The sequence below is a fragment of the Sinocyclocheilus anshuiensis genome, unplaced genomic scaffold (genome assembly GCF_001515605.1).
Source record: "Sinocyclocheilus anshuiensis isolate Anshui unplaced genomic scaffold, SAMN03320099.WGS_v1.1 scaffold1779, whole genome shotgun sequence".
In the NCBI taxonomy this organism is placed as follows: domain Eukaryota; kingdom Metazoa; phylum Chordata; class Actinopteri; order Cypriniformes; family Cyprinidae; genus Sinocyclocheilus; species Sinocyclocheilus anshuiensis.
This window is the reverse complement of record NW_015552677.1, coordinates 264,631-272,714: the sequence shown is the minus strand read 5'-3', so window position 1 is coordinate 272,714 and position 8,084 is coordinate 264,631. Positions and strand designations below refer to the sequence as shown.

At 32.9% G+C, this 8,084-nt stretch overlaps 1 pseudogene; it reads left to right on the top strand.

The window, feature by feature from the left end:
• Positions 1–631: 631 nt before the first annotated feature.
• Positions 632–2,607, top strand: LOC107667504 (hepatocyte cell adhesion molecule-like; annotated as a pseudogene).
• Positions 2,608–8,084: the final 5,477 nt, after the last annotated feature.

Below are 8,084 nucleotides of genomic sequence, written 5' to 3'. Positions count from 1 at the left end.
TATATATATATTAATAAGACATAAATATTAGTATTATAATTTTATTGTTATTTTATAAAATACAATTGCTGTTATTATTATTTAATACCTTTTTATTTTAGGTCCACATTCTCTGTTCTTTCAGTAGATCAAGCATTGTCATTCTGAGAAGTCATATACAGTACAGTCCGTGAAGGGTGGAGCTACTGGAGGAGTTTATTCACTGCAGAGCTTCACTAAACCACTTCACTACAAACCGATAGCACATTCAACGTTTTCAGGACCCAATTATTATCACAGAAAATTTATGAACTGCTGAAGAAAATGCTTATTTTCATCTGTTTGTGCTCATGGAGCCTGACAGGTGAGTGTTTTTAAAGCTTCAGTTCTCTTTATATTATCGTTTGTCCTCAAACATAATTCTTATTTCCATCATTCGTTTTGCCTCTATTTATTTCTAATATTGTATCAGACTAATATACTAAATACTTCTTGTTTCCATGCTGCTGTTCCTTTCAATTAATTTACATTAAAATGAGTGCAGATTGAATATTTGTTTTGCCATTACAGTTTTAAATAGTTTAAAAATTACTAATACAATCAGAAAGTATTTTATTGAGTTAATATTTCTGTTTGTTCTTCAGGTGTGTTTGGTGTTGATGAAGTGAAGTCAGTGTCAGTGATGGAGGGAGATTCTGTCACTCTGAACATCAATGATGCTGATATAATGGGAGATGAACTGATAATGTGGAGATTTGGACACAGCAGTATCATAGCTAAAATCAACAGAAAGGACAATAAGAGACAGTTTCTTGATGAGAGATTCATAGACAGACTGAAGCTGGATCAGACTGGATCTCTGAGCATCACAAACACCAGAACCACAGACTCTGGACTTTATAAAGTCACCAGCACCAGAACAGAGACACCACTCAACACATTCAATATCACTGTCTATGGTGAGTTAAAATAGTTCCATTTCTCTACTAACATCATTCAATGTAATAGTAAGTATTGTCTTTGTACAAATACTTGTACAAAAAAAAAAAAAAACATTATGTACTTCATCACAAGAGAATTCTGTCATTCTGTATTTCTTATCTCTTCTCTGAAATTCATGACAATTTCCACCACATCTAAAAGGATATTGTGTTTAATCTTGTGATGGAAATTCCATTTTATATATTTTTTGCAATACATTTCGATGTAATCACTTAATACTGATACTTTAATTCCATTTTAAACATTAATCCTTTGTAAATATGAAGAGAAGGGTTTAGATCAAGATTGCCACTGACATCTGTGAGTGACAAATAAAACATCTCTCTTACTTACTGTTAATTAGATTTATTCCCTGTTTCCAGCTCATCTGCCTATTCCTGTCATCACTTCATCATCGTCAGGATCGTCAGTGTCTAAATGTGCATTTCTGTGTTCAGTGTTCAATGTGAGTCGTGTGAGTCTCTCCTGGTACAAAGGAAACAGTTTATTCTCCAGCATCAGTGTGTCTGATCTCAGCAGAAATCTTTCTTTACATCTGGAGTGTCTGGATGATTCCTACAGCTGTGTGGTGAACAATCCCATCAGCAACCAGACCAGACATCTCAACAACACTTAACTCTGTCAGCCATGTTCAGGTACTTCTGTGATAATATTTAATGTTTATGTACACATTCACTCACACTAACAACCCTCTTCTTCACATCCTCCAGATGACTCTGTGTCTCTGATGTTGATTTCTGCTGCTGCTGCTGGATCTGTGTTGATCATAACAGCAGTTGGGATCTTCTGCATCTGCAGGAAACACAGAAAAACAGACCAAGAAGGCAAGCATTGTCTACTTTTACTTACTGCGTATGTGTGTATAATGTAAAACAATACTCAAATATCAATTCATTGAGAATTTTTTTTCTTTTATATTTTGTTACAGTTCAGACCCGTGATAGAGAGATCACTTACGCTGATCCCACATTTTACAAAAGACATAAATCGGTGAGAGAATATATTTCTGTCTATGATGTTTCTGTATTATTTCAGCAGTGATTCAGATTTAGGTGTGTGTTTAATTATTTACAAACATGAGCACAACAACAGACATTTATAAAAGCAGCAGATGTATTTGACTGTCTTTTTGTCTTCTACACTGATACATTTATTGTAGGGTCACACAAGACCATCAGAGGCATTGCAATATTGTCATGTCACAAACTCTTATATTTCATCCAAGGCACATCTATTCCCCTAAAAATGTGAAATTGCTATATTATAGGCGAATTAAAATGACTTAATAGCAACATTTAATCAAAGAAAGAAAGAGAGAAATACTGGAATATTCCTCCATCTGTGGCAACACAATCTTACAGCAATTTGTATCTAAATTATGTTCTTGTGAATTGGTTGGTAATGTTTATATATTTGTACAATCTCATATACATTTTTGTACAATCTGCTTACACCCCAGTAATGGGTATGTTTACACATGGACCTTCATGCTTACATTTTTCTAACAATGGTATGTTTTTGTACAATTCACACCGTACAAATTCATACAAAATTTTATTGCGGTTTTCTTTTCAGAGTGCTACAGAACAGGATAATGTGGTGTACGCAGGAGTCGCAAGACGTTGATCAACTCTTGATCAAAATGTGATTCTGTTTTTGGATTACTAACTTTATCCCAAATACAGAGACAGGAGACAGAATCACATGTTCTTTATGAATACAAATATATGCCCTTTAAATGTCATTTTGTCATAGGTACTCATACATTTGAAAAATAAAGATTCCAAAAGGGAGTTTTCACAGTGATGCCATAGAACTTTCATTTTTAAGAGTGTCAGACAGGGCTGGACTGGAGTTAAAATTCAGCCCGGGAAAAATCCAGCCCATTTGGCCTACGATTTCCCTAAGAATGTTTTGCTGGGGTTAGGGCCTTGAAATAGGACAGAAACAAATAATAATAGATATTATTGAATTTACTGCATTTTCTTCACATAGAAATGCACATTTAAAAGTAAAACAAATTTTGAGCTAGGATGTAGTAAAGTAAATTAAATCTTGATGCTTGTTTGTATTTGTCAGTTGTTGTTTGTTGTTGATGAAGAGTTGCCTTAGATACAAAAATAATTTCCAAAAGAACAATAAACTAAATTAAACTCCTTAATAACAATATAATTTTTGTAAGTTAATTTCTAATAAATGTAAGACACTGATGTTAATCTTTCATCATTAATATTTTACTTTAACAATTAAAATTTATTAGAACTAAACATATTTAAAAATAAAGCATTTTACTTAATTAATGGGATCCACGCATTAAAGCTCCTTTGTCAAATTATCATTTTAAAATACACTACCAGTCAAAAGATTTTGAACAGTAAGATTTTTAAAGTTTTTTTTAAAGAATTCTCTTCTGCTCACTAAGTCTACATTTATTTGATCCAAAATACAGCAAAAGCAGTAATAAAGTGAAATATTTTTGTACTATTTTTTTTTTGTACTATTTTTACTATTTTTTTACTATTTAAAATGATGCTAAAAATTCAGCTTTGAAATCACAGTAATAAATTACATTTTAAAATATATTCAAATAGAAATCAGTTATTTTAAATATTAAAAATATTTCACAATATTTCTGCACTTGCTGTACTTTGATCAAATAAATGCAGGCTTGGTGAGCAGAAGAGAATTCTTAAAAATCAACCGACCCGCCGGGAGTGTGCTCCTGATGGCCAGTAGGCCTATATTCCTGCATATACAAAATAATTAAATAAATAAATAAATAAAATCACCTGGCTAAAGAAGCCCCTGAATTAATGATGATCTGCCCCTGTGACTGTCTAAGTATCACTGTCGTTTCAAATATACCTCTATTTGTTACATTTAAAGTTTCTGGGAGTTTATGAACATTAATGTGATAATAAAACAAGGTCAAACATTATAACATTATCCCAGTTAAAAATGTGATATTAATGGATTATAAATTATGGCTTTTGAGCAGTGTTTTTGTCTTATTTATGTTTGTGTTAATATCAATATTTTTGTCAGTCCTGTGTGTCTCTGCTGATACAGATTAATCTGCTGGATAAACATGTTATTGCACTTACAGCTCCTCATTCACATATTATATTTTATAATGTAAAATTTATTAAAAAGCTGGTATGCATCTGTATTTCATATATATTTTTAATTTCTTTAACCTGTTTCTGTACAATGTTAAATACATTTATAAGAATATAGATTCTTTAAATATATTCTTTAGGCCTCTTTCCTGGCCTTTGGAGGAACAAAAAAAAAGAGTATCAAACATTGCAACATATGCATTTGTACCATCATTACTATTGAACTATTGAAATGTCATGTATAAAAAGTGTTAAAACTATTGAAATCTCAGGTATAAAAAGTGTTCAAATGATTAAAAATCTCAGGTATAAAAAGTGTTCCAATGGATTCAGAATAAAGTGTCTTTAAGTAGCTTTCACATGAGCACCCAAAAAGACTAATACAACCATTGAGAATAGCAGATCTATACAGGATGTGCCACTGGAAATAACATCCACTGCTTTTTATGACATAAAACAAAATCACTTTATATTGCTCCTGGATTCTGCATTTCGTTACATGTATTCATGTAACTAACAATGTTTGTCACCTGTAATATATATATATATATATATATATACTGTATATATATCACATATCATTATGTGTAATAAGATTTTGGTTAAATAGCCCACCCCTAGTTCATATATATATATATATATATTTTTTTTTTTTTTAAAGGTGACAAACTTTGTTCTCATCATGCCTGTGGGTATTTCTGTTGAAAACATACTGCTAATCAGTTCTAGGAAGATGTTGACCACTGGAGTGAAGAAAAAAAATGATGAGTGTGAAATGAGAAGCTGTGAAGAAAAACAGCTGACCACATTAGCTCGGTCGCAAAAATAAATGTGTGAACATCAGTCACTTCTTCAGTTTATTTTCCACTCTGCTGTAGTTTGATCTTTATCTCTCATCACAACTATTTTAACACATTTTTTACATTAATGTCTCTCAACCCCATAATGTACAGATGTTTGGCCTGATCAAGTATCTCCATTGTCCTGCAGCTTGTCCTTTTTTCACTTTTGTTCAGTTTGGTCCAATGCTTTTCCGCTCTCCACAAACCACAATGAAACACCACAGAGCAACTAAACCAGCGACATCAGCCGCATCAGTCACTGAATCACCACATGAAATGATTTTCAGCAAGAGATCTGAATCTGAATGCTTTACATGAACAAACCATGCATTTTTTGCAAATACAGAAGCAAGTTACATTCAAATAAGCATGCAGATTTATTCTTCAGCCTCATTATTTGGTTCTGGAACAAAATATCTTTAGGTTTTCAAACACCAACCCAACACAACATGCTTTTGTTCTGCTGTCTGTCAGCTCTGGCCTTCTGTTACTCATTGATTTGGTTTTACTTTTACATTGATGCATTTAGCAGATACTATTTTTCAAAGTGACTTATATCTTACATCAACTGTAGTCTTGAAGACTGAATATTACTTGCACGGTCTTGCATTCACCTCATGATTGATCAAATATACTGAATCCCAAAATACAATATCCTACTGGCCGTCATTCTATTATACTTACAATTTTCATTTAGCACACTCTTTTAACAAGAAAATTCAACAGACACTAATAGGCCTTTTATTGCAAAAAATTAAATAAAATTTAAATAAATAAATACGAATGACTTAAATATAACTACCGCATGAAAAGAACGATCAAAAGAGAGAAAACATGTAGTGAATAAACATTCAAACTTTAAAAATGCTTTTTTAAATGTGACAAACATTAACCTCATCATGTCTGCGGGTGTTTCTGCTGAAAACACACTGTTAATCAGTTCTAGGAAGATGTTGACCACTTAAGTGAAGAAAAAAAACAAAACAACGATGAGTGTGAAATGAGAAGCTGAGAAGAGCTGACCACATTCGCTCGGTCGCAAAAATAAATGTGTGAACATTCATCATTTCTTCAGTTTATATTCCACTCTGCTCTAGTTTGATCTTTATCTCTCATCACGACTATTTTAACACATTTTTTCATACATGTCTGTTGAACCCCACGATCCACAGATGTTTGTCTGATCAAGTATCTTCATTGTGTTCAGCTGTTAAAATCATTGTTTGGTCCAGTGGATTTCCTCTTCCCACAAACCATAATCAAACTCCACAGAGCAACTAAACCACAGACATCAGCTTCATCCGTCACTGAAGCACCACATCAAAAGATTTTCAGAAAGAGATGAGTTCAATACAACGATCTGAATGATTCACATCAACAAAGCATGTATTTTGTGTGAATATAGTAGATAGTGATCAATTGAGATTAAATGAGAGAGAAGAACTGCGAGTGCAGAGACACTTTAACCTTTAAACACAATGTGATTTAATGAGCTTCTGCTAAAACAAATGCTGATAAACAGTCATATAAGAAACTGAAGCTCTCAGGAGCCAAAAAGATCCTGATACTTCTGGGTTTATGCATGTGAACGTGTGTGAGACAGAGATGGAGTGTGAAAACCAGAGAAGAAACTGACCAGTGCATTTAAAATGTAGTTTTTATTACTAAACAATAGCATTCAGATCTGCTTTATTTAACATAATCAAATCATGTTGATATATCACATTTGTTTAAAATGACCGAACTGTACAGAACGGGGCACAGATAACGAGAGCTTGTACAGGATCAGGATCTACTCATCTGTGTTGACTGAAGAGATAAATGAATCCTGATGACTCAGTGTGACTCACTTCTGCAGTATTACTCTTTTGAACAATATTATATCAATTTTGAATAATTTACAATTGATTTTTGACAGTTTATTGTGATTCTGAATGTCGCTGTGTGAGTGATTTAGACTAAAGGTCAAAAGGTCAAACATCACACACAGAGAGCTGATCAATATAGGATATCAAATTAATTATTATCAGGTTTTTTTTTTTAAACAATCTAAATATCAGAATGTTTTTAATCTTCACATTCAGTCATTTTAACTCAGTCTAATGGTGCACAGACAGTACATCTCTCCTAAAGACCCTGCTTGAGCGCCAACTAGTGACCGAACATGGAAAAACAACATTATTTAATAGTGCCAAAGGCCTTAAAAACCGATATGTGGAAACATAACTATTTAAATATTTCTGTAATCTGTTAAAAATATATTTTCCTAAATTATTTTATGAGTTATGTGATCACCACACTCTTAAAAATAAAGGTGCTTCACGATGCCATAGAAGAGCTTTTTTGTCTAAATGGTTCCATAAAGAACCTTTAACATCTGAAGAACCTTTCTGTTTCACAAAAGGTTCTTCGTGGCAAAGAAGGTTCTTCAGATTTGACTGAATGGTTCTTTGTGGAACCAAAAATGGTTCTTCTATGGCATCGCTTGAAGAACCTTTTGAAGCACCTTTATTTTTAAGAGTGTACCTGATCATGTTTTTGATTTTAATTAATATTAAGATTAAGACAAATAATAATTTGATTTGATCATCATCACTAGAAGCTCCTGTGAAACTGTCAGTATATTATTCAGTGATCTGTGTGTTTGACGAGGAAATATCAACAGACTTAATCATATATCAACAGGCTCACTGAACTCTGACTAAATGTCTATCATAGTGAAGGTCATTAAAATCATCTGTTTTGAGATGGATATATCATATTTGGTGGATTTTCACAGCACTTGTATTATCATGGCTCATGTTGTGTATTGTTTTCTCTCTTCTCTTCAGGTCCATGATCACCTCTGCTGGTGAATGTTGTAACTACATTATCTGGAGATGCAGAGCATCTTCCTTCTTTGAAGGCCATACAAACAAATATGTGTAGTTTGATGAAAGAAATTTATTTTCAAGCAACATATGAAATTGGAAATATTTAATTACAATGCACTTTATTTGTTACCAGGGATTGTAGGTGAGAGGAGTGAATATACAGTACTCTGTACCACGACTGAGGTGAGACCCTTGAGCAAGGCTCCTAACCCCCAACTGCTCCCTGTGTGTGTGTGTGTGTGTGTGTGTGTGTGTGTGTGTGTGTGTGT